Here is a 27,954-nt window from a genome sequence, read left to right on the forward strand (position 1 = left end):
TTCCACATGTAGTTTTTGAACTTTGTTTTTGAGATAGAAGTAAAGTTAAAAACGTTAAAGTGGGGGCGTCACTGCTTCATCTTCAAGTAGATCTGTTGAGCTTCCTTTTGAATATAGAAGGATGCTTTCTAGTGGACTTTTAGAAGGTTTCCTGGCACCTGAACCTCAAAGGAGACTCCAACTACACACAGAGCACAATGGAGGAGTTGATCACCGTTGTGGTCAAAAGTTTACATTTCATGAGCATGAATGTAATTTTGGGCTTGGTTGTTTTAACTTTACTAATTGTAAAGCATGCATTTTTAATGACAAGAATTGAGTGCACAAATTTGAATTTATTTAGGATTTTCTCTAATCCACACAGGGTCAAAAATATAGATACAGGTATTATAAATACACCCCCACAAAAGTGGGATGACAGTTTGAGTCTTTCGGAAGAAGACTTTCAAATGTGAGGAAGGATGTTGCTTAGGATGTTCAGGAACATCCCAGGAACCTGGAGACTGGAAGTGAAGCCAGTTTTGCTTTGGCATGGACGGAGAGGGGGCCAGGAAGCACCTGCTCCAAAATAAACCTTCAAGCTCAACTGAAATTTTCAGCTGCTCACATGGATGAGCCAAATGCCTCCTGGAGAAAAGAGAAATGTTTAAATAAGACAAAGAGGCTTTCAAACCTATGAGCACTGTACCAACTGACCAGTATGGTGGTAGGGTCATGCAATGGAGCAGTTTTGCTTAAGTTGGTCTGAAACTTGGATACAGTTGGTGTTCCAACACGACAATGATCCCAAACACACATTAAAACTGGTTTTGGAATGAATTAAGCAGACTAATATTCAGCTTTCCCAAAGCCTCAACTTTAACCTTACTGAAAATTTGCATCAAGTGCTTAAAAGACAGTCCAATTAATGTAAACAAAATATAAAATGTCTGTCAAGAAGAGTGATAAAATATTAAGCCAAGATGCCAAAAGGTTGGTGATTGAAACCAAAAGAGTCTGGTCAAGGTCATTTAACCAAATTTTAATAATGGTCTATGTAGACTTTTTACTGTGTATGGATTGGGGAAAATCCAAAATAACTTCAAACTTGTGCCCCAAATTCTTAATTTTTAAAATTATTGAGGATATATATACAATCATTTCAGCCTGGGAAAAGAGCAGTACAATTAAATAATCCAAACCCCCAAAATTACAGTGGCATTCATGCCCATGATGAGTAAAAGACTAAGTGTCCTAGTCAGCTGCTATTGCAACCCAAAACTTTGGATGCATAGAGAAAATGTAAGGATAACTGGATATTATCAATCAGTTGTATATTCCAGGATTTGCTTGCCAATGATATAAATTAGCATATAAATCGTACAGCAGAAAGGGTTTTTCATAAACCTTTTTTGCAGTCACAAAAACATCCCATTAAAGTTTTGCGTTAGCTGAGAAGGCATGTTGAATGAAAATTATACATCAGTGTCAATTTCTTCCATTGTTTTTATGTCTTAATTACATCTGTTGCACTTAGTTTCTACACCACCTAAGGCTGCACAAGATTTGAATATTGTGCTACTTATGCACTACTGTCATTCATTGTAAGTGGGTATTATTTGGCCAGAGGAAAACTCCAGTGCTACCACATTTATTTATTTATTGTGCAACAGCTACTGTGCACTGAAGCTGTTAAAATAATAAATCCTTCTCATCCATGTAAATGTAGGCGATTCTCAGCCACAGTTAAGTAGCTGTAGCAGATGGTTAATTTTTGCACATATAGACTCTAAGCTTGCATTTACGAGTGTGAAAGTGAGTGCTAATTATTATATTTTAACAGAATAATGTTCATGTTAATGAACTCCAAATAGCATAAACATCCAGGGAAGTGTGCGCAATTTGACTCTTTACAAAATAAATGTCGACTGTCTTCAGCTATTGCAACGCAAATGTTGTTTTTCACATTTGCTCAACAGTGTAAGGTTTGTAAGGGATTTCAGTGTTTCCACTATTTACTCATTCCCACAATATTTAAATTGGCTTGGCTTCGATGCGTATCTCTCTGTACATGTTAAAACAAATACTCACAAAAAATGTTGCCCTTTTTTTTTTTTTAAATTTAATTATGCAACTAATGATGACTCATACGGAATTGAAAGGAGATGAAAGCTTGTAGTATCACTTTGAAGGCAATTAGCAGGCCTGTTCGGTGCTTATTGTTTCTTCTAAGGTAAACAATAAGGTAAATCATTGCAGATTGATGCACATCAAAAGGAAGTGGTGGTGGTAGGCAACACTGGGAGGAGATATTGTCACACTGTCCATAATTAACTGTGGTTTTGTTAGCGTACCTCATGTTAATTTGTTATGCTCAATAATAAGCTGTATTGAGAACTAATGAATGCTTTCAGAGTGATTTATAACCATAATTCATTATTCAGGCTGCAGCAAATAAATCTAATCGACAAGTAAGTGGATACACGTGTATCCAGGTTTTTAGAATAGTTACTCTGAATCTCATTATGTTCTTGTCATTGAGATAAGGCAGGGTTTTTTTTTAATATTTTACTCACTGTATAAATGTGTTTAAGTGACTGAGATATGAGGGGGGAAAAATGAGCATCACTATCAGTTCAGAATCCACATTCTAGGCTTTGAAATCCCAAGATGTTTTCAATACAGCTGCTCAGCACAGTTTCTCCTGCCAAGTCCCCTTTCTGTCGCTCATATATGACTCACTGGAATCCCTCCTGAACAATGGGAACAATAGCTTATTAGGAACCAAATGATGGGCCATGTGTTCTGTTTTCTCAGATTAGATCTCCCTGACAAAAATGTAACGCTGCACCTGGCTAGCCCTGAAGTAAACAATGCAATACATCAATTGCCCATGATGAGACTGTTGCCTTTTTTTTCTTTCACTACCTCCTGGTGTCAATATTTGTCTAGCTTCTCTAAAGCCACATCTCTGTTGAATTGTTGTTATTTATTTATATGAAATCTGAAATTATGACAGGTGGCTTACCAGAAGCTTTGAGCAAATCTCTTCAGGTCTGTTAATAATTTCAGCATGTGCACGATGAGTATTCAATTTTTTAATAAAACGTGAGGTCCTTTTTAAAAACTTGTAGCACTTGATTTAACGCGCGTCTAATTTGTAAAGAACCCGATGGCTCAATTGTTTGTCTAGATGAAGTGTTATCATCTTGAATCCAGATTACAGTCACCATGTGCAATCGTTTAAATGAACTGTCTACTAATGACTGAGTGTGGCGAGGCCTAAGCAACACAGACTGCTAGGCAGACACAAAAACTTAAATAAGATCTGGTGTTAGAGAAACATGAACATTTGTGGTGTTGTCTGAATGTTTGAAGGAAAGTGGCGACAGAGAAGCAACAACCGTCTGTGAAAATGACTTTACAGGCCCGTTCATCTATCTTAAACGGAATAAGCACAAAGCCAAAAACTTGGAGGGCTACCTTATTTAGGAGTGACTGTTTCTTAGATAGTAGGCAACATGCCATGAAATAATGCATTAATCAATAAGGCTGTATTGTCTATATAAATGTGTAGCTGCTGGAAGAATTCATTATGGAATCTCCAGCACTATCATCTGCAATTTGTGCTTGTGTGTGTGCATCAGTTGCAGACTATTGCCAATCCTGCTTCTATCCGCAGCCTACTGTGAAATTATTGTCTGTTTCTGACTCAGAAAAGGGGTTTCATGCTAATCTGACTTGTTTTCTCGTTACCTTCCCCAACCTCCCTATTCCTTTCTGTATCCTGCTCATTGTCTGTTGCCTAATATTCCCCTTATTTTATGCTCATCCTTTCCTCTCCTTTTCCATTTCTCCCCATCTTTCACAACCCCACACTTGTCCCCCCCCCCTGCTCTTTGTCTCCTCAAGCCCATCAACGTCCACAGTGGTGCTGCTCATTGCTAACTAGGCTGCCTCCAAGCCCACAGGTACGTCCCCCTCCCCGCTTCCTCTCCCTCCTCCACTTCATGCTCTATTTTTAACTCCACTATCCAAGATCTTTTCTCGTGATTCTCACTCGCCAACCCGAACCCATATCTCTGTCAGCAGCTCTCTGTCATTCTAGCCAAGTGCTAGGAATCCGTAGGCAATTATCTGTTTATTAAAGCCCTTGCCTTTATTCTTACCTTTCTGTCTTTTCTGTCGAAGAACCGTTACCTCAACTTCACTTTGACCTATAAGAAGTGAGTGCTGTGTTATGTTTTCATAACAGCATTAGACATTCTTTTCAGCTGTTGAGCGCCTGTTCTCTCCTTCTAGGTTTGCTCAGGTAGAGGATTTAAAAGAGAGAGAAGTGACACCGAGGTCATTATTAAGAATCAAACACACAATAGAGAAGCCATGCTGACTCAAAATACTGGCTAAAGCTGACATGTGTTTTCAGAGGATGTGTTCATTCATGTCTTAAATGGTTTTCCTTGTTAAGCTGCCACCCTGCCCGAGAGCCTGGCAGCCTGGCAGCCATCTCAGCCCCCCCACCAAGTGAAAACATAATGCACTTGTTGGACTGGAGCTGAAGTCTGGGGCCTTGTTAGATTCCCTCCTCAGACTCAAGTAATTTAAAACCGGTCGACTGGGTTTCCCTAGCGCATATTCTCATGACAAAAGCAGCTAACAGCACATAACTTCCCCCGGTGGATTAATACTGCATTTATAAAATTCTCTAGTGTTTGGAATGGTGAAGCATCTTAATTTCATTATACACAGTTTAAGTGGAAATGCAGTTCTCAGTGGAGGAAGATCTCAGCCTGGGCGTTTACCGTCTTATGTAGTCTGGAAGATGTGTGGATGGTGGGGTGGGTGCAGTTTTCTCTGTGGTGGTTGGGTGGACTGTCCAGGGCTCTGTGGAGCCGGGGGGCGCTACTGCACTGGGCCCCGGTCTGATGGGCCTGGGCCCCCCTTCCCTGGCGGGTCGCGGAGGGTGGGAGTGCCTACTGGGGTCAGCGGGGGAGCTGGCCCCAGGGAGGGGTTACCTGCCCCTCCCTTCCTTCCCTCCCCATCTCCAGCTGCCTCCCTCTTCCCGCTCCTCCACAACCACCCACACATGCAGGGCCTTGGAGTGGGGGTATGTCACCAGGGTGCAGAGGAGGCTACCCCCCCCCCCCCCCCTGTCCCCTTCTGGCTGCCTCTGCCTCAATTTTATCCCACAACTTAGACATTCACATTATTCACACTCTCATTACACATACATATAGGATCTTGGGGGTGGGCACAATCACGGAGTCCAAATCACCATCAGGGTGTATACCTCACCCCTGACGTCGTTGCCCACCTCTCAATTTTAAATACACTTAGTCATTGAGGGCTAGCAGGAGGGACTATGCGCTTACCTGCTGCTCCTTGGCAGGTAGCTCCATGCCCTCCTGGGTTTTAATTGCACCTTAGAACACATATGCATCAACACTACAATGAGCGGGTGGAGGGAGGTTTGGAGTCTTCTCCCACCCCCATTCTCTGCAGCCTGCTGGAGCGGGAGGGCTAGTAGGAGGAGTTGGCCGTCCGACTGCGGTCTGGGGTGTGGGGCCTCCCTGCTGCTGCGGAGTCGGGGTGGTCTGCCTCTCCCCACCGCAGGGAAAAGGGTAACACCACCTGGGTCTGGGTGCAATTCCCCCCTCCAGGGGCAAGGGTACCTAGACCCGGTTTGTAGAGTACGCTTGGGGAGTGTGATTGTGTGTACAGCGTCTCTTTATGTCTGTCTCCACGTTGGTTGAGTGTGGAGTGAGTGCATATGAGAGCATGAGGGTGGGAATGGATGTTTGTGTCTGTGTGTGCCTGTATGTCTGTGTCTATATGTCAGGTTGGGTATCAGACGCCACCTCTCTGGGGACACCTCAGGCCCTCCAAGGTTTGGAGGCCTATCTCCACCCACCACCACTTCCCCTGCCGGTGGCGGACTCCCTCAGGTGTCGGTGTGTTGGTGGTTCTTTGTGTCTGGGGGTGGGCGTCCGGGTACACACCGGCTCACTCCTTGGCGGCCGCTTGTCGGGGCCTGGGGCCTGGGGCTCGCTCGGGCCCCTTTGGAGGTGGGGTGCCCCCGGCCTCTCGACCTGGGGCTCGGTCACTCAGGCACAGCTGGGGGCCGGCGGAGCTCACGGGCGCGTCACTGCAACTCCCCCTGACTTCTGCTCCGCGGCTGCTGGGCGAGCCCTCATCTGGGACTCTCCTCAGCTCTTACTGGAACAGTGGCGCGGCTGCCCCTCTGTTGGTCTTCCATGGTCTCTTGTGTTCTGGGGGCCTCTGGATGTCTGGAGTTTTGATCTCCTCCATACCCGCTTCACACCCTGGAGGACGGGGCTGTGGCCCCCCCACACTCCCTAGCAGATCATTACATGGAGAAACCTTTGGAATGCAAGCATGCTGATCCACACAGGTATGAACACATGGGTATTCACAGACGCGGACTAAAGCTTTCTTGGCTGCTGCCTCAAAGCACACTGTGCGCTGTCTATCTTGCGTGCTGCACAATATCGTTTATTATTTAGTAAATATTGATATCTATGACTAGCTAGTTTATTGTGATGGTGCTTTGCTTTCTCTATTATTATGTTGCTCTTTGTTGTTTGCTGTCTCCTCTGTTTGTTTTTTTTGTTTTTTTTTTTTTTTTTTTTTTCTCTCTCTTCCCCCCCCTTCTCACCGTCTCTTCTCCCCTTTGGTTTTCTTTCTTTCTCTCCCCCTCTTTCTCTCATTCATTCCCCCTGTCCTATTTATTAAAAAAAAAAAAAAAAAAAATGACAAAGGATGAACTGAAGCTCTGCCATCACGTAATGTCGCATACTGCTGTTTCTGATGTCATTTAAAAAAAAAAAAAAAAAAAAGGAAATGCAGTTCTCCCACGCTGGTGTTGAAGAATAGTTTTAAAGGGAGGGATATGAGAGGTTTTTTGCACCAGTAGCAAGATTTGTCTTTAATGAATTTTTCAGTTTCATTTTACAGGCTTTTCTTTAATAATTCATTGTAAAAAAAAAAGAAGAGCTGCTTTGTGTAAAAGAATATGTCAAAAGATTTGTATTTTCAGAAAATCTCTGTATTTCCATTGCAAACAAAAGCTTTACATCTCAGGAATCACAGGTATTTTGATATAGACCCTTTTTCTCCATCAGTTGGAAAGATTATAGAACATTGGTGGGTGAGCACAAATTTTCACTTAAAATGTTTATTTATTGCTGTCCTTAGGCTTGTAAGGCTTCACAGAGTGGTGCAAACACAAAAAATCTGCTTCTGTAAGGATTTTTTTTTTACTTATGAAGCAGATTGGCTTCCATGGTTACCCTGTCGTTTGATGTGAAGCATTTAATATGATCCTGTCCAAGGTTGTCTTTGATACAAAGGGGAGGAGGAACAGAGAGATAAAACGTATGGAAAGCCAGACTTTTTTCTGTCGGCAAACACTGTTTGTTTAATGATGACCTCTCAAGAACAGATTACACTTTAAATACCTTCTGACTTAAAAGACACATTTCCATTTTCTCCTCTTTGATACAGACAATTGAGAGGGCTGGCTATGTCTGAGGTAAACGACATTTTGTCAGCTTTAACTACACGGTCCAGCTCAGTAATGATCCTCGTCTGTGTTCCCAGACATGGCATTTAGGACTAAGGACAGTGCTGCCTTGCAGCATTCTTGTCTGATTTCCCCATGCAGAACCAGGTAGACGGCTATAAGAGAATCCATTTGTCAAACTCACGGTCTTTCACGGCTATAGACAGTTGCTGTCAAAGGAAGGCTTTTGAGTTATTATGTGCCTTACCAAAAGAAACATGCAGCCTGTTTTTAGAAGAATTTTACACACATAAGCTCTCAAAAGCACACACACATTAACTACCCTTCTCCCCACTTGCCTCCTGTCGTGGTAACACACTCTCTAAGCACTCAGTCTTTGCCTGTCAAGGAGACATACTCTGCAGCAGATGCAAGAGGCCAAGCAGTGGCAGGCTGAAATAATGTAGACCATAACAGTGCCAAATGTGTGATGGTCTGTTCAGCACAGAGTCTAGGTTCTGAATGAACAGCAGTCATTTCAGTGCAGTCCCTTACTCTGACATAGTGTTTACACCTCTATCAACTTTCAACCTTTAACTCACTGTGACGGCGCTCTGCCCTGGCTGGGTCTGCAGTATGTTTCCCCCAGTTTGTCCCTCTGTGTTGCCTTGTAGCTTCCTGGTAGGCGGAGTTAATCAGTTCAACTGGGAGTACCTGGCTAGTCTCCCTGGAGCATTTAATAGCTGCCTGTTTCCTCCTTTGTCGTCTCTCCATCCACCTAGCACACTATTTCTTTGGTTGGCTGGTTATTATGTAGATTTTTACACAGCACCATATACCTAACATTTAAAAACTGATCCAACTGCTACTGCATTAATAACCCCAATTAACACATCTCATAAGGTTATTCGATTTTATTTATTACATTTTGATATTTTTAGTGAAATAAGAGCCTGTGATTACAGTAATATTCAAAAGTCAAATAAAAGCACTTTCAGTGGTTTTGACTTTCAGGTGAAAGAACGAAATTTGGGTGAGATGTTTGAACCGCAGGAGTCCAGTCTCTCATCATTCTGCTCTACTTTTGAGTCCCTCTTGTCTGCTCTCCCCATTTTTCCTCTGATGTCTATTCCTCACTCATCCTTATTTCGTTGTCATGTTTGCGGGCTTGACAAAATCATAAATATATTATTAAAACTACATTTTTTTTTCTTTTTAGACTTTGCTTGCCTGTTTCTCTTCCATTACATTTATTCCTCTCCCTTTCCTCTTGTCTCATCCGCCCTCCCTCATCGAGTGTATGTCTTCTGACAGCCAAGGTACCCTGCAGCCTGCCTTGGCCAGGTATAGCACTAGATGAAAGGTCTGTAGCCAGAGCTTTCTTTCAAAGATGCCTTCTGCTGCATCCCTGCTCTCCATGGACTCTGAGTTGCTCCTGCCAGGCAGATGGAAAGAAAGAGGGCAAGGAGAGGAGATTAAGAAAGCAAGAAGGGAACGAAAGGAAGGGAAGAAGAGGAAAAGGGTGACGAAACGATAAATAGAGAGTAGAATCCTCAGACTTGCCTGGGTTCCAGATGTGGAAGCTGTACATTGTTTCTGTACATCATCAAAAAAGCTTGACATCCAGGTGAGTACAGCTAGAGGAAGTGATGCGCCCCTTCTTTTACTCTGTCTCTAGTTTGAAGCTGCTGTTATACATCTTCACTCAGTCTGGACGCTGCCACAGGACATGAAGCTTTTTTATAAGGTTTCCTGACATGTTTTTCATCATCTGATGTTTTGGAGTCACACTGAAGTCTGAACTCAACTCAAGAAGTTACATCTTGTGCCCGAAACAAATTCCCGCAAGGTCAAATTTAAATGTCTTGATCAAATTTACTGTTCAAGTTGAGATTTGTGCCCTGATTGATTAGTTTGGACTTTGTTTTATGGGTTTGCTACAGTATAAGAAATCTTGCTCTTTCTCACATCGAATCGAAGGATGCAGTAGAGTTTAAATGTGTATAGAAAATAGTTCTCAAATTAGGAAAACTAGTTTATGAAGGCAAAATTAAGCCGTTTTCCTCTGGAATAATACCTAATTATATTGTACTGCAGCACCGTATAATGTTGACATCAGTCTTAGCTATCAGCCTATTGCTCAGCTCCATGCTATGTACTTGAGCAAGCACACTTTTCATGCTGGATGAACTATAAAGCTATATTTACATCGTAAAAACATTAGATCTTCAAACTTGTCCCTCTTATTTATTTAAAGTTCACTTGTCAGCAACTTCGCTATACATATTCTGCAGTCCAGAGATATTCAGCTGTGTACAACTACTGTAATACAACTGGACAGAAATAACAGCTGTTATGAATTGCCTAAATCTATCACCGGTTGTTTATTGGGGTAATTGTTTGTGGTTTTTAAAAAATGTAATTTATTTATTTAGCTGTCTGCCTCCTTAAGAACTCGAGTGGGTAAATGAATTTTCAAATAAAAAATTAAAAGCATGAAAGTTAAAAAGGAGAATATGTTGCCACACAGAAAATGTGTCTTGTCAGTGCTCTATTGTGTCGCCATTTCATTCTGCTCTAGACCGTCTGAAGCCTCAGCGTCTGAACACACATTGCAAGCCCAAACATTTATAAGCTTCTGTCCAAAAACTCATTGTTTCAAAATAATTGAAACTTAAAGTATGCCGTATATTAGGTTTACTGACAGAATGCAAGCGATTTATATCCCAGATATAACCATCCTTAAAGACAATGTGATTGTAGGAAAGAGGCTGGTTCTTTGGTGTACCTACATAAATTTTATCTGAGGACAAATAGATAATGCCCTGTGGGTCTGGGCTGAGAGATTTAGCCTCAGTGACAGGCAATACTAAGGCAAGGCAGTGCGGGCAGTAAAACAACTGACAGTTGGTCATTACGAAAGACGCAGGTGGGCCAAAAATCAATCATGCCAAGACTGGCCTGGATGTTGACAGATGCCTGACATCTGTTTTAATGAAGAGCTGTGCTGGTCCACCGAGCGAAGAAGGGATGAGGGTAGGGGGGGAAAGGAAAAGGAGAAGTGTGGGGATCTTGGCTTGAATTGGATGATGAGGTGTGAAGACGAAAATGGATCAGAAAATCAGCAGGAAAGAAAAAGGTTGAATAAGTGGAAAAGTTGAGGATGGTATCAGCATTTCAAAGCAAGCCAGGCAAAAAGAAGATGGGAAGGAAAGCTACTTAAGGGCGGCCCAGATGAACAGTGCTCAAGAAATCTTTGCCCACACCTGAAATTAAGTTGTCATTTGATGTGTCTAGAGTTACTGTAACAGCACTGCATGCAGTTTAAGAGCAGGTTAGACTCTGTTTTGACAACACCTTTATAGGCTATTTCATGGTGTCTGCTCTAACAGAATGAGGAAGTATTTCAAGTGTGAAATGCCACTAGCTTACTGGCCCACATTCAATAACTCAGAGCACTTCATTATTTATTTTTTTAAATAAATTTTCTACTCATTTATAAACGTGTGTGTGTGTGTGTGTGTGTGTGTGTGTGTGTGTGTGTGTGTGTGTGTGTGTGTGTGTGTGTGTGTGTGTGTGTGTGAAGGTGAACTCTCTGCGGGAGAATGTCTGAATTGTAAATGCAGTTTTAATGGTTCACTGGAATTAAATTTAAATGGGCTGTGCTCTTGCAAAGGTTTCTAGTAATTTTACTGAAAAATAACACTGTGTTGGATATAGCCCTTGTAACACATAATACCCATTTAATTTTAATATTAATATTGCCTTTTAAATTTTAAAAAAGTGTAATAAAAAAAGGAAATTATCTGCTAGAGAGAAAGGATTTGGTTTGGGTTGCTTCTCAGGATACAAACTATGTGTTGATTTCTGCTCACGTAACTAAAAAGTACCCCAGTACGCACACATCACAGTTTATGATGTTTGGAAACACACACACAAAATCTTTAGAAAGCAATTAAATCATTTGCTGCTTAGCTAAAAATTAGGCAATACTGAAAGTGAGTGTGGAATAGGAATAAAAAAAAAAAGTCTAGTGGTTGTCGGGGATTTCCTTTCCACTACTACACCTGCATTTTTTAGAGTCGTAGTGGAACTATATTTATATTATATTATATTTCCTCATAGAGTTCACTTCACAGGTACTGAGGGGAATTGCTTTTGTTCTAAACAGGGATTATACTCTTTTGCCGACAAAGGTGAAGACAGCAATAGTAGACACTATGTACAAGTAATTCCTGTATGCCTGATTGTGTAGTGGGTGTGTTGTAGTGCAGTGTAGTGTATAAACAGGCATGTTTGCGTAGTTGCAAAAAATTGGCAGGCATGCGAATGCCCGCACTGAGCCTCGCACTCACCATCTGATGACAAAATCTGCAGCAATCGGAACTCAGAGTCGCATAGTTTCTCAAACATGGAGACTGTAACAGGCCTTAAGACCTACTGTATAACCATTTAGAGGACAGTCATTAATTATAAAAAAGGATGAAATGCAGGATCAGTCATGAATTGGGTGTAAACATTATCTCTGGCTATCTTCTCTAGCAAATCAAGCAATAACAACACTTTTCAACATTATTTGTTTATATAGATGTCTTTTTTAACATTAATGCTGAAAATTTTAAGATGTTTTTATGGTCATACTCCATTTACTCTGTTAACAATGGCCACAATTTTACAAATTTTCTTTTAAAAAATCATTTAGTCCACACGTATGTAGTAATTCTGATATATTACCCTCAAATGCCACGTAATGCAGCATCATTTGCTTTAATATACAGCTAATTTTTTTTTCAGGTCACCTGAAAATGCCTTCCTTTGTGTCAGTAAATGCTACACTGCTTTTAATGCATACTACACACTGCAATCTTTACTGCAGTCTTTATATTTGTTTTATATTTATTGTAACTCAAAACAGTGCGATTTGCAATTTATTTCTTCTCCAAAGGATACTCGGTCTGTTTTAGGCATCCCGTATTTTCTTTCCTTCCCACCTACCTCCATCTCTGTCCTCTACCTCTCTTCTTTCATCTCCTGCTTTAATCAAGCATCTGATCACAGGCCCAGGAGGATGAGGGATAATGAGATTAGGCCTGTACATGTTTACACATTCTGATTTACATTGAGCCTTCCCTGTCTTTCTCGGTCTGACCCATATTTCTTCTTATCCCTCCTTCGTGTTTTTGCTTTTCATGTCTCCAGTCGTTCCTCTCGGGCTCTATCCTCCCCTCTTTATACGCCTTCCTTTTGCTGCAGTATTGATGCGGATATACATTGTTAACTAATCATCAGTAATGTTATTTACTCTGTACCAGTGAGGTTTAAATCCCTGCACAGCTGTATTTGATTTTTGTACAAAGACTGATCCCATGTCAGTCTGTCAGTCACCTGTCATTTAATAGGGTCCTCAGTGCATCTTCCCGTCACATCACTTCCTAATTTAAGAATGAGAGAACCACAACTCCTTGGTGGCAGAGCCCCTGGTGTTGATGAGGTCCGCCCCGAGTTCCTGAAGGCTCTGGACGTTGTAGTGCTGTCCTGGTTGACACGCCTCTGCAATGTTGCGTGGAGATCAGGGGCAGTACCTGTGGACTGGCAGACCGGGGTGGTGGTCCCCATCTTTAAGAAAGGGGACCGGAGGGCGTGTTCCAACTACAGGGGGATCACACTCCTCAGCCTCCCTGGGAAAGTCTATGCCAGGGTGCTGGAAAGGAGAGTTCGTCCGTTAGTCGAACCTCGGATACAGGAGGAACAATGCGGTTTTCGTCCTGGTCGCGGAACACTGGACCAGCTCTTTATCCTCTCCAGGATACTTGAGGGTGCATGGGAGTTTGCCCAACCAGTCTACATGTGTTTTGTGGACTTGGAGAAGGCATTCGACCGTGTCCCTCGGGGTGTCCTGTGGGAGGTGTTGCGGGAATATGGGGTGTCTGGCCCATTGCTACGGGCCATTCGATCCCTATACAACCGTTGCAAGAGCTTGGTTCGCATTGCCGGCAATAAGTCGGACTCGTTCCTGGTGGGTGATGGGCTCCGCCAGGGCTGCCCTTTGTCTCCGGTTCTGTTCATAATTTTTATGGACAGGATTTCTAGGCGCAGCCAAGTGGCGGAGGGCTTTCGCTTTGGTGGCCTCAGAATCTCATCTCTGATTTTTGCAGATGATGTGGTTCTGTTGGCTTCATAGGGTGAGGGCCTCCAGCTCGCACTGGAACGGTTCGCAGCCGAATGTGAAGCAGCGGGAATGAGGATCAGCACCTCCAAATCTGAGGCCATGGTTCTCAGCCGGAAAAGGGTGGAGTGCCCACTCCGGGTCGGGGATGAGTTCCTGCCCCAAGTGGAGGAGTTCAAGTAATGTCGGGGTCTTGTTCGCGAGTGATGGGAGAAGGGAGCCGGAGATCGACAGACGGATTGGGGCTGCAGCTGCAGTAATGCGGACGCTGCACCGGTCCGTCATGGTGAAGAGGGAGCTGAGTGTAAAAGTGAAGCTCTCAATTTACCGGTCGATCTACGTCCCTACCCTCACCTATGGCCACGAGCTGTGGGTAGTGACCGAAAGAACGAGATCGCGGATACAAGCGGCAGAAATGAGCTTCCTCCGAAGGGTGGCTGGCCTCTCCCTTAGAGATAGGGTGAGAAGTTCGGCCATCCGGGAGGGGCTCAGAGTAGAGCAGCTGCTGCTCCACATCGAAAGGAGCCAGCTGAGGTGGTTCGGGCATCTGACAAGGATGCCCCCTGGGCGCCTCCTGGGTGAGGTGTTCCAGGCATGTCCCACCGGGAGGAGGCCCCGGGGCAGACCCAGGACACGCTGGAGAGATTATATCTCTCAGCTGGCCTGGGGAACGCCTTGGTATTCCCCCGGATAAGCTGGAGGAGGTGGCTGGGGAGAGGGAGGTCTGGGCCTCTTTGCTTAGGCTGCTGCCCCCGCGACCCGGCCCCGGACCAAGCGGATGAAGATGAAGAAGATGGAGAACCACTTGATTTTTGTACAATAGAATTATCCAAACTGGGGGGGAAATGTATTGTGGCAACTACTTAAATAATATATAAAAGGATTTACCAATCAGTCTTATACAGGAAGCATAAGGTTTTTGTTACAGGATCAATCGTATCCTATCTGAAGAACATCTGGATCACCCAGGAGACGTGGCATACTTTTTTTTTTTTTTTAACATATCTGATGAGATATGTTACTGATAAAAGTTACGAAATGCTTCAGTTTGGCATTCTTTAAAGATTTGTTATGAGACATGTAGGGACATGTAATGAAAATGCCTCAAAAACAAAACAAAAAAACATTTTTTTCTTTTAAATTGACTGGGCCTTTATAAATATAAATATAAATGCCTAAATGTATAATGTTTCTAAGTACAGACGCTTAACTAAAGTATGAGCAACTGAAAAGACCAAATCATAAATTCACATTTTAAAACTATAAATAATTTTTATTAATCTGAGAGGACTTTTTATTTCAAATGGAAGAAAAATGCAGGCAATAATACAGTAATGTTTGGTGTGAAATAATCCGGTATTATACTCATAAAAATCTCACATCTTACTTTCTCCCTTGTTTGTCAAGTCTTTTCTATGCTCCACTAGGTCACCACAAAGTAAAATGCATAATATTGATGGCTCTGCGACAGACATCAGCACCCGAGTAATATAAAAAGGGGAATTTGGGACCCACTAACAGCAAAGAGCTAATGCCTTCTGCATCTGTGTTGCACTCTGTTTGACATTAATGACAACAAACATGAACAAGTCGTCTTCTGTAGGGGGGAAAAAAACTTGGATCACTGTGATACAGTGTACTAATAACATGTTACTAGTATAATGTTAAACCAAAACAACTTGTTGCATCATTAGATTAAAATACAGCAGCTTCCTTGATCCTACAGTTTCTGACAGCTGCCAACGAGGTGCATGTTCCCGAACTGAGCAGCTACTCAAGCAAAGAACACCAATGTGACATTAGGGAAACATATTTTTAAAGCTGGATTTGACTCGGGATTCTCTTTAAAGGTCTCAGACAGCCATATTAATATGAAACCCGTCAGATGAAATTGTTAGCAGTGCAGTCATAAAACCCTGCTACGGCTTACAAAAAGATAGTTGTCGGGTACTGTGATTAACATTATATTTTTTTTAATGTAGTTTTTTTCTATTTTTAGCTTTAACTTAACTACTATTTTTGTTAAATATAGTGGACAATTAATGGCAGTAAAACTCCTTGCTTTTGGCTTTAATGTTCATTTCACACAGAAAGAGGGCTTTTTTAGTTCAGTCACCTCCTATAATGTATATATGGGCTTTTTATTCCATGCTACAGTCTTTCTCAATCAGAAATGTTTTACTTTTAGCTCAAATGGTTATGCATTGGAGTCCAAAAACTCAGCTACAGCTAGTTAAGCACTATAATTATAACAAATAGTTGTAAGTGGCCATAACCAACTATTTAACTATTTAAAATAAAAGGCCTATTTAGTGTCATTGCAAATTTTATACAGTAAACACTACTTTTTTTTCTACTCAGTAGTATCTCTTTGATTTCATCAACTGAAGATGAATTGCGTATCATGTGAATCACTAATGGGCTAATGCTCGACTAAAAGAGCGTGTCAAGAATGTGCTAGTTTCACTCAATCTATGTTGTTTGCAAGAAAGTCGTATTCACTCCTAAGTTTGCTGTCTGTCCAGGAACAGCCTGTATTCCGCTCCAAATTGTCTTGGTGTGGAGCCAGAGGCTAAAGACACACATGTACACACAGCTGCTGTAATTCAAGCGACACAGCATTATATTTTAGTGAGTGGTCAGTATGCTTTCATTTTACTTTACACAGCTAGCTCACATCTAGTCTGCTCATACCAGCTGTAGTTCAGACGGGTGAAATCTGCAATATTTACATCAAATGAAAGGAGGTAGTGCTCCTGGAACGTAATTACGTTAAGTCAGCATATCTACTTTCAATGGATGTGATTTGGCAGCACTTGTAGAGGCAGTAAACAATATCCATTAACATTTGGCTAAATCACCAGAAGAATTATATACAGTGTTTAACTGGGAGGTTCATGCTCTCTCCTCCACAAATATAAAGTGCTGACATTTGAAACCCAAAACAACTCCAACTCTCTGATTGAAAGGTTTTTACATTTCTTAAGGAAAAACAGCATCCTTGGCGATAGCTCTGTGAAGGTGAAGACTGAATATTTTCAGCCTGCCTCTATTAGTAAAAAGTATCAGATATGAGATGGCGTGACTAATGGAAAGCTGATGGCGCAATTCTACACCCAGCAACTGATTTGTTTACACCCTCTGAGTATTTATTGATCTGTTTATGCTGGTCTGATTTTTAAGTTGGCAATAGGATGCCCAGAAGAAACCATTTTTAACTCGAGTTATGAGGTTAGTGTTGCCATAGTATTGCAAGAGAACTGATGCATTTGTTGTCAAGTGAAAGAGAATTTCCTGAAAATATTCACAGTACTATACTATACCTCACTAGGCTTAGAGTGGGGAATTGTAATCAACCAAGTAATGATTACAATTCAATAACTGCTATGGCTACTGCGCAGTGTGTATATTTATACACCCCCAACAGAAAGAAATTCATGTGGGCACAGAATGCTAATAACACTGCATCACTCTCTAGAGTTGTCTGCACTGGGACAAAGATTCCCATGTTTTGAAGGGAACAAAGGTTTTTATGTCTCTGTGAGTGAGTGTTTCTCCTGATCACTTCATGTTGCTGCAGTACACAGACAGGCTGGTGCTGTACAATAAGTCCCTGATGAGCTGTGGTGCTGGGAGTGGAAAAAGGAAGAGAAAGGAAGAGAAGAGCTGATGCATTTCCTCTGGACACACACTGTTTGAGGGTGTTGCTGATTTGTCATGCAAGTGTGCACTTCGAAGTGTGTGCATGTAACTGATGCACATGCATACACACACACCAATACACCCACATAGACACACGCGCACACACCACAGGCATTGTTAAATTCTACTGCTGATGGTAACTTGATATGCAATAAGTCCCATGCATGGGCCAGGGCAGCACAATAGTGAGGCCAAGTCTCCAGTGGTTGGTGTGTTTACTGTCCAAGGCAGCCTCAGTCATCTAGCCTGCCCTTATTCTGTCACTGGCACTTTGTTTTTCATACAAATTTTCATTTTCTGAGAAAATCCGCTCTATTCAAATTAAACACTGCTTTATTTAAGTTTTTTTTCCATTCAAGTACTTGGTATTTAATATATTTATGAGGCATTTGGGCCTTTTTTTTTAGATAGGATATTGTAAAGCAGCCAGGAAAATGGGGAGAGATGGGGGTTGGTTGAAGGCACCCGGGCCACTGCAATAAGGACTATAGCCATAGGTGCTCCACATCGCCATTCATTTCTAGTATTTGAGTCATTTTCATTTTACTATTTTATTTCAGAATCATATCCAGTAAAGTTATCAATAATTTCCCTCCTATCTGTAAGTAAACTCAGAACCCACATGTGGATGGTAGGTGGAGGTGGGGCTGTTATATGAATAGCAGTCAGTAGCATCTAGTGATTTTTACATAAAGGCAAGCAGAGACCATGCATCAAAGAGATAAACTGAACCAGATGTCTTGTATTCCTATATGCTGACACCCTCTCTGCATCTTGTAGCACTCTCCCCGGACACATTCACCTTACTGCACACACGTTCCTGGCAGGTTCACTCTTTACAGGGGGACTAAAAATACGAATGAAAACTTACGGCATTTTATCAAAACAACTGGTAATTCAGTCAACAAGTTATTTTTCATAGATGCCAATCTGATGATGGCAGAACCTGCACTTGTCTGTTCAACTTTTTTATTAAACCAGACATGGTAAAAGTTGATGATTGCTCTCTCCATTTAAGGCTTTTATTGCTAATGTGCTAAAGGGGTTATTAAATGTTTCTTCATGGGACAATTTCTTCTACATCACTCATGTTAGCCAATGTGGATAGTAAGAAAAACTTACTTCTTGATTAATCACAGTATAGTTCAGTGATTTACTTGCTACTGTTTTGTGCAATGATGCACCGATTATAGCAGTGAAAGCAGAGCCAGAGACAACTTGTCTAGTATGCTGGTGACCTGTCAGTCTTCTGCCTAAAACCATCCACATTTTGCATGCAAACAGCTAAGGATAAACATAAATATTTTGCCTCTCAACTAGAAAAGTTCCAGCTTTTGTTAATGGGGCACAGACACATCCATAAAAATGACAAAAACTATAAAGTCTAATGGCTCGGAGTCAAGCTAACTTCAGGAGGCAATAACTGTGGCCACAAGATGGAAGTAATTTAAAGGATGGATGCAAACAGACAACATGAAATGCTTTAGGGAAGAAACATTTATTTGAGATGTAAGGCAACAAATCTCTTTCACTTTGGTTGGTTTTAAATGATGTCCGTTTTTAAATTTCACAAGGAAAGTACTGCTGCCTTGCTTGCCCCGATGGAATGCCATTCATAGCAGTTATAGAGGTGGCTGCAGCACATGGGAGACCAAATGTGACTATGTACTATAAACTTCTAATCATAAAGGTGCAACAATAAGCACCAAAGAAAATGTGTTCTGACTGCAATAGCAACCTCAAGCTATCTATATTTGGTGAAGGACTAGGGGTTGTATATTTGCTGATACAGTTTCCGTAATCACATGGGAGTGTGGTATAATAGCAAGTGAGGCTCAGTGGCTCATGGAAAAACAAGAGAATGGCTTGTAACAAAATATTAATAACTTTACACACACTCTAAGTAACTGTACATTAGTGCTTTCCAGCCCACAAATTGCTGAGTTCATTTAGAGTACTCAGTGCTAAAGCTGCCTTCTGTGCAGATGACTGCCACTCTCACAAAATTTAGATGTCTATGTGGTCAGTGAGCAAAGACAGCACTGACGGGTGCCTGGGGCTGGATCCAGGCTTAGTCTGTGCAGTCAATCAGCCAACTATTCTGTCAGGCTCAAAGGGTAAAAGACCTATTAAAATCCAAAATACCTCTGCTGGGAATTAAACTAATATTCACTTGTAGCTGTCTCTAACCACGTGCTCAAGAAAGAGTTTTTTTTTTTCTTTTTTAAAATGAATTTCAAATATACCCATACAGGGGATTTAGATAAGGGTGAAAAGGAATTATGCAATAATCACATTTATAAAAGTAAATAGAATCTTTTCCCCAGAAGCGCAGGTGTCTGTTGGAGTAGGGGTGGGGACGGTTGGGAGGTTCAGGTTGGCATGTGTGCATCAGTGACCTCATATCAACCTTACAGTCCTTATAGCAAGAACAGGCCTATGACTGATATCATCTGACAGACTGTACAGAAACTATAACCAGATCTGATCCGTGGTGACAATCCTATGCTCTAAATATGGCCGCATGCAGAAAAAAGCTTTCTTTAAGTGGACTCGCTTGTGTATTACGGTCAAATTCTGTGTCAGAAAGGCGGTGTTTAACTACACAGCAGGAGGGAGTATTATGAATATGAGTAATACATATGCATTGACTAGTCCTGGACCTTGACACCACTGTGACAATCCAGTATCTTGTTGAAAATCAAGCCAAGATAGACGGATAGACTCTGGCTTATAGTGCAGAGCACATGAGCTGAATGACACTCGCTGGCCAGACGCGGACACAAGGACAGGCTTTGGGGCAAGCTGTTATTAAGACAAGAAAAGGCTGGACATCTGTGTTTGTAGATATAGTTAATGTAGACAGACGGGTAGCAAACCTGCTCTTACACACATTGTGGTATCACTTGTTGACAGTCAGAGAACACACCTGCTTGTCAGGCCACACCTTGTCTGATACTGTTTACCAAAAGCAGCCTTCCTGCTGTGTAAAGCTACAGATTTTTCCCTGTACTGTTAATCTGGAAGACAGCTGTTACATGTTTTTTCCTATTTCAGAAATCTGACTGTAAGACTTGAATCTTAGTTGCTTCTTACTTAGCTTCATGCTTCCTTTGATAACAGTTGGGGGAAAAAAGTTGGTATTGTCTTAATCATTAATCAGATGAGAAACAGTTGCAGTGGTAGAAATAACTTTTCAAAGCACTGCATCCTTTGCGTGTAGTGTCTCTCTCTCTCGCGTTCTCTTTTGTAAAGCACCGAATAACATTTACATCAGTATTACATTATTCTGTTTTCGCCTGTGCCTGTCATTATAGGGCAACCTCAGTGTGTGTGGACACAATGCAGAGAGCAGCACACAGGAAAGAAATGGTATTACAAGCAGTGTTAGGTCAGACAGGTGCAGGACATAGCTGGCAGAGGGAAGCAACCACATAGGAGAGAGCAGCCTGCTGGAAAGGTCTGCAGAACCTCTTAACCTCTGCATTGTTTCCAAGCCCACAGACACACACATCAAAGCAGCACAACACACACCTGCAGGCACAGACAGCACACCCACCTCTTTGGAACAAAGTTAGAGCAATAGTCTGGCATATTTTTGGCATGTGCTTCTCCCTTGTGTATGATGTAGAAATACGAAAGCAATGCTGCAATAACAATATGGGATATATGCAATTAAGCACGAAACACACACCATGATGCAGGAGTATTACTCACGTTATAACACTGGCTTTTCTTGGGATGGCCTCACAAACACCCCCCCCCCCCCCCCCCCCCCACACACACACACACACAATCACACACACACACACACACACAATCTTGTAATTAATCCAGGAAATTAATGTGTGATACATCCATTTTCGCGAACCACTTTTGCTCAACTTGAAATCTATGAATATTCTAATTGCTGCCTTTGGGCCTTTTTGCAGTCGAACTTGGCGCTACTTATTGATAACAATGAAGGATGCGCGATATTTAATATCTGGGGTCTGCTTTTATTACTCGGTGTTGCATCATTTTCAAGAATATATAAAAAAAATGAAGCGCGATTGTGGGCATTAATTCAGTTGTCGTGCAGGCTGGAAATAAAAATGCCATCATTTGTGCATTACCCGTGTATGATCTGAATGTATGACCCACTGTTACTGGTCAGGTAAGTTTGCTTCTTGAATCGACAGTTTGTTGCCCACTCGAGCTTTGATCTGATTATCCAATAAAATGTGTAAAACTGTGACGCGTGGTCTGCCGTTGGAGCGCACACTCAGTTAGTTATTAGACGTGTTACTACTGGTGCCCAGAGCTGTTCAGCTTAACGCACTGAAGCCTCTATCTGCTGCCTTTCGCTTTTTGTATTGTTCGAGTAGGAGGAGCCGCTTTCCTGTGATTGTCTGCCTCCCTCCCATCTCTCTTTCTCCCTCTCTCTCTGTCTCGCTCTCTTTCCCTCTCTCATTTTTCCAAAGTTGAATATTCCAATTGCCTGGGAGCTCTCGCCAGCGGAGCGGTGCAGCCCACTGACTGAACGGCACCGGACTGGTGTTTTTGCTTTGCGCCGCGCTGTGCGCTTTGTGGAACAGACGTGAAGGAGTACTCTTCAATACCCCGGCTCGGCTCATCCCCTCCCTGTCCACCCTTCTGTGTTTCTTTCGTTTCGGGGCTTCTCTCAAGATGACAGAAGAAAAGAGAAGTGGGCATGTAAAGCTGGTAGGTGTCTGAAACCCCTCCCCTCCGCGCTCAGAGGTGTCTGACTCGGTCTATCTGTGTGGGGGTTCAGGTTTGTGGGAACGCTCAGACAAGCCGGGGGAGAAAGAAGCGCCCGGAAATAGAAACGGGAACCGGTGGTGCTTTTCCCAGCCATCTATGGGATTTTTCTTTACGCGTTTGTGTAAGCTTTCTCTTGAATGGAACCGAGCCATACGCGCACGAACATGTCTGAGGTAGGCTGCTGGTAATAATGCTCAAACTTAGACATTAGTGCTGGGACAGGTTTTCTCAGAAGCTTCCACGTCCGTGTGTCCCCATCTGATAATATACTGTACGTGCAGATTTGTGTATGTGGCAAGTTAAGGCAACAGCAGTGTATGCACTCATTGGTGGTCTAACATTAGATTAAAACGGCATTTTTTGCTTACGAGGGTAATTTAGGGGGAAAGATGGGTAAATAAAGCATTTACGTAGTGTGCTCCAAAGTGCCTCTAACTCCCATCAGAGCTTAAGATAACCGAGCTTTAGTTTGGATACCCCTGCTGCGCATATGATGGCATACTGTTTATTAGAGTGATTCAGCTTCAGAGAGTCTTGTATTATGGTTATGTTTATTTAAAGGGTTTTATAGGCTCATTTCGCGAGCTGTAGTGTATCCATGAAACACAGACGCTCGAGATTTTTGCAGTTTATCTTGTCCCGGGGTGAATGATAGACTATAAACAAGGGGTCCTTATTGCATCCTCGTGCTTTTCAGAGCAATAGAGATTCATCCAAGCGAGAAACATCAACCTGATTTGTTTTGAAAATTTTGTGGAACTCTCTGGTAACCAGTAATGAACCCGATTGAAATAAGTTTTTCCCCTATTTTAAATGCCATTTTTGTAGCACTCTCGCTAAGAGAACATTTTTAACATTAATAGAATTTCTTTTCTTTTTTAAATCTCTATACTTTGATAGCAATATGTGTGCTACACTTACACAAATTAAGCCTTTACTTTTTCATTTTAGCTAAATCCAATCTCTGCCACTGTAGCACTGAAGGGAACTTGTGCCCCAAAATTAATAGCCCAACAAACTGGGATGAAATACACAGACAACATTGTGTTTAAGTGTCGCTACATATCGTTCATCTCACGCAGTGCTGAATGCCAAACATTATCCTGGACTTCTAATAATCCTGCTGAGCTCAGCTGACAGCATGAGGAAATGTGCTTCTTGTTAGGCTGCTGAAGTGTTTTGCAGCACTAACAAGTAACTACTGTTATGTGATAGGTGCCTGTCAGGTCATACGTCTGTAGTAGTTTGCATTGTTTTTCTTCAACCTTTACTCGAATCAGTCCCTCCGTGCTAAATCTCAAATCCTGCTTTCCAGATTGCTACTCACTGCCTCTCCACTCACCCTCTCTGTGCCTATGCCACCAGTTTGCGTGAAGCAAAACCACAATAGGGTGGACTAAAAGCTGAAACCCAATCAGGCTTTTGCAATTCCTCTAGCAGAAGTTTTCCCAGTTCTTTTTTTTTTCTCTTAAACCCTTGGCGCTGACTGTCTCCTGCCATTAGACAACATGGCTCATCAGACTGATTACACATCAGCATACTCATGTACGCTTCCATCTCAAACAGACAAGAATGCAGTTAATGCTCCTGGCTGCTAGTTACACTCTCAAATGCCATGTGTTCACTTTCCTGACTGATTTTCTATCTTTAGGATTGTTTTCCTGTTTCTCACTTTATCACCCTCCCCCTCTTCCTTCCTCCCTTCCCTTCTTATTATTTCTCTCCCCTTCTAACTCTTTCTATCTCAGAGGAAAAAGTGGGTGTTGTTCCCTGTCGGTACGGGAACCTACATCACAAAGCTCACTGTTATGCCTGCTTTACTTTCTATCAGCTTCTTTTGCTTAGGCTGTTGTGTATACATTTCTGTCTATTCACTGTGGGCAGCCAAAAGAATTAAAAGAAAGGTGGTAGCCTTGTTGTCCAGTGATGCATGTTGTAAGATTAAATTTAATGGATCAAGGGAGATGCAGCAAGCGTGATTCATTCAACAAGGTTTAATGGATTAGGTCGCGTAACGGTCATGTCTTGGATTTGAAAAAGCTCGACATTGCTGCTGCCAAAAAATATGGACAATATTGGTACCAGAGCCTCCCCTGCAATGCTGAGGGTTAGTTCACTTAATATAAGAATAAAGCAGTAGACGTGTTTCTCTTTGTTCTTACTTCCTAATGTGCTGAATTTCTAAAATACTTCTGATTGTCCTCTGGCCATTTTTTCATTTCATTTCAAGTGATTTGTGAGTTATATGGTATTTCTTTAAAGTCACTAAAGCTGTAAAAATCATTGGAGACCAGATTTGTGTTCATCAGTTTAGAATGAGCCCTGTTAGGTCTCCTTTGATTTTCGAGATTGCAGCAGTTGCATGTCAAGCCCCGATCACCTTGATCAGATTTTGAATTAGCCCACCTGTTAATCTGAAGTTGGTATAGCTGCCAGTAATATACCTTAAAGCACATAACTTCATCTGAACTACATGACAGACAGTAAGTGGTAGCTTGTACCATTTTGTGCGTCTGCACAGAGGTGGCCAGCTTTGTGCAGTCGAGGGATATACGGAGTGAAGCCATGCATCTGAACTTGGGATGTTTTAAAATCCCCTCTGCTCTCTTGTTCCCTTCAGCGTTCCAGCTTTCTGCAACAAATCTAGAACACAGCAATTCCTCTAATTCTCTAAAACAGTTCAAATGAATCATCTTAGCGAGCAGACATGGCCCGCTTAATAAACTGTGTGCTCCTGAGTTTCTACCTTCAGCTGTGTTGTTTTTGCACATATGCGCAGTAAATGAGCTGAGAAAACAGTTTTGTATTGACAAATGTTGGGGCTAATGTAGAGGCAGACAAGGTTTAGGTTTAAATAGCCTGCTATATATTTCAGTTATTGCTTTACGATTTTTTAAAGGTCTTTTTGCGTGTTCATTTTGCACTAGTAATAACACCCTAGAGGATATGCTTTTGTGATGGGTGCAAAAGTGATGGGTTGGTAGCACTGAAGTAAGCATAATCACAGCATCAAATGCACTTCAGGGTGCCATTAACAAAACCACAGGAATCTGCAACAAGCACCTATGTTAAATGGAAAGTGTCAAAACAGGTGAACTAGCAGGGCCTGCTGCCCATTGTTTTAGAAGAGAAGCATGCTGTTGATCATTGTATATCAAATGATAACAAAAAAAGATGTGTGTTGCAAAGAATTTCTAGTTCTTTCTTTGCCTCTCTCCCACTGTACAGCTGTTCAGTTTCTTCACATTATTCATATTGGTCAAAGGCCAGATAAATCTTGTGGAAAAATTACTCACTTGTGTAGTTGTAGCTACAGTGAGGGCGATGGGGATTGAAATTAACCATGCATATGTGAAGGTGGTGGTAATTAGTTGTAAAGAGTAGAGGGACCGAGTGAGACTAAAAGATTGCCAAGTCTGACTGCGGATCATTCATTAAAGAAAATAGTTTCTGTGTGATATAGTATTGATCTGTGGAATAAATCTTGGAGTTGAGACCTACATCGCATGGATGGATGTATGGTGTGACAGATTGCCTCCTGTCTTTGTCTCCAGACTCCTTTGATCTCTTCAGTGCACTCAGTGCAATGAAGGTCCCTGCCAAGGGAGGCATAGCTTGTCTCCCAGATATATTTGCTCTGCATGTAGATCAGCAAAGAGTACTCATGCATGGCACCACATTGCTTAACTTTCTTCTCCCGGCCAAAATGCCGTTTTATTCTTGTGCTAGCATGAAAGTCCTGCGGCGCCATCTATGTGCTCTACTATAGTTTTGTTAACGTTATATCTTAACACAGGCAGAGGAGCTTCTGTATTGCAGTGCTAGCACGGGGAAAAAAGCCTTGGTAATCTAAAACAGTGCACTGTGCTGTTGAAACAAAAATGACTATATAGAAGGTTACATAATCACAAAATTGTGGCTACAAGTGTTGGGCACACTTCTGTAAAGTGCTGAATTGTGTGCTTGTGTGCTGCTGTTCAGTGCTCCACTCCACTGTCTTCATTTTGTTAACTCTGGTCTGGCAAGCATCAGTATATATGCTGTGGCAGGAGGCATCATAGACGTTAATTAGTTTGCATTCAAGAACCCATCAGAGCTTCAGTTCAAATATATTGTCCATCCTTATCATTATGTGAGCTCCAGCCCATACTTTACTGACTTGTCCAACCTCCAAGCGTTTCATCTATAACCGAGCCTTAGTGGATGATTTACAGACTAATATCTCAGAGCTAACAGATTGAGCTTACGAGCTTTTGAGTTAAACTTGAAAATATGGGCAAAACAAGTCTTGAGTGGTGAGAGAACTTAAACCTCTGGCTGCTCGCACATGTAAACATGTATTGTGCCAAATTCTATATGCAGTACGTAACATGAAGTGCCAAGTCCCGTCTTTATATTCCTCTTTCTGTTGGCAATGTCCATGCTTGTATTTTTTTCTGTCTCTGTGTCACTTAACAGGAATGCAAACCTTTTCAACTAACACTAATGACATTCTGATATAAGCAAGTGCTGTATTTATACATTACAGATTACATATAGTTGCATGGTGGTGCAGACTAAACAAAACAAGGGTGGGACTGTGACCTGTCGTGTTGACCTGATCTGTGTGTAAGAAACACCAGATCAAAACTGGAAAAGGAGAGCTCAGCTGAGAACAGCTGAGGAGGAGGCGGCCAATTTTCATCCACACTAGTTAACAGTCAGCTGCCTATGTTGGTACAGATGTTTCCTATGATCTCACCTGCTGGCAGCAGGATCCAGAATCTGGGCCCAGTTCTGACGTCATGCTGTCCACCCAAGAGGCCTGTCTATTGGGTAAAGTGTTCCACACCTCCTGTCTGTTGGAAGCAGAAACTATGGATATTGTGAAGGTGTAGACTTCTGCCCGGGGAATGACATGAGCTGGGGGGAGTTAAAAGTCATATGTGAACAAAATGCTTTGAAGATTTTCTGGGTCTTTTTTTCTGTTATAGTAGATTATGGAAGATATTTGTTACTAGATACTAGTTCTTGAAAGTTCTTCTGGTTTTCTTTTGATTTTTTTTTCTTAACTTTACAGCAACTGTTTCAGGTGCCATTGCATTGGAAGTTGTTTCAAACTGTTCCAATTGTTCTGGAAACTTGTAACACAAATCCTTGCGCTCTTCACTTCGTGGCCATTTAACTCAGGTGTGTTGCTTGCAATAATGAACACTATAATCTCTGCAGCACAAGCCCGGATGCCGCTGTGATAAAAATAGAGGGATTGGAAATGGAAATGCAGGCGGAGAGAGGGAATAACTATAAAGAGAAAGATCAAGAAGGTAGGTGTAAACAGGAGGAGGCGTGAAAAAAGATTTTTGAGCCGCGAGGTTATTTGGGGGTTTCTGGGGAGGGTTCGTAGCTGTACAGATCAAAGAGCAAAGACAAAAAGTTAAGGGGGTTAGAGGAGGGAGGAAAAAAACACGACTGACTCATGCACTCACATATAGACACGTACATAATTCTATCATACACAGTGATCTGCCCAGCAGGTGCTTTTAAGGAACACCCTCCTACTTAAACGACTTCTTTAGGAATGATTGATGCTCTTTAGAACCTCTGCAAGAGATTATCTGTCACTGTTTGCAGGGAAGGGTTTATTTACAAACTGCTAGTTACTTCACTGCAGCTGAACATACAGCCAGCATAATTATAAGTGGGAATTTTATTTGACTGATTTTTACGTGTCCTGGCCATAGGTTCAGTTCCGTGTTGGTATAGCAGTGGCTATTGTTAACTTTCCCAATTATTTTGTGTGGGTTTGCAGTGCCCTGGGGACTGGCTTTTTTTAAAATGCCGG

General features: G+C 42.0%; 1 protein-coding gene across 7 annotated transcripts in view; it reads left to right on the forward strand.

Annotated features, from left to right (window-relative positions):
* mid2 (midline 2) overlaps positions 1 to 27,954 on the forward strand; it is a 181,357-nt gene that overhangs the window by 44,800 nt on the left and 108,603 nt on the right. For 2 of the 7 annotated variants that reach the window (XM_080900241.1, XM_080900244.1), the window contains one exon: positions 3,892 to 3,950. The exons of 2 other annotated variants lie outside the window; for them this stretch is intronic. The gene's annotated coding sequence lies outside the window, so the exon portion shown is untranslated. Of the gene's footprint in view, positions 1 to 3,891; positions 3,951 to 21,504; positions 22,074 to 22,173; positions 22,307 to 27,954 lie in introns of those variants that run through there. 3 more of the 7 variants (XM_080900239.1, XM_080900245.1, XM_080900240.1) reach the window with 3 other exon arrangements.

This window comes from Rhamphochromis sp. 'chilingali', assembly GCF_963969265.1.
Source record: "Rhamphochromis sp. 'chilingali' genome assembly, chromosome: 13".
In the NCBI taxonomy this organism is placed as follows: domain Eukaryota; kingdom Metazoa; phylum Chordata; class Actinopteri; order Cichliformes; family Cichlidae; genus Rhamphochromis; species Rhamphochromis sp. 'chilingali'.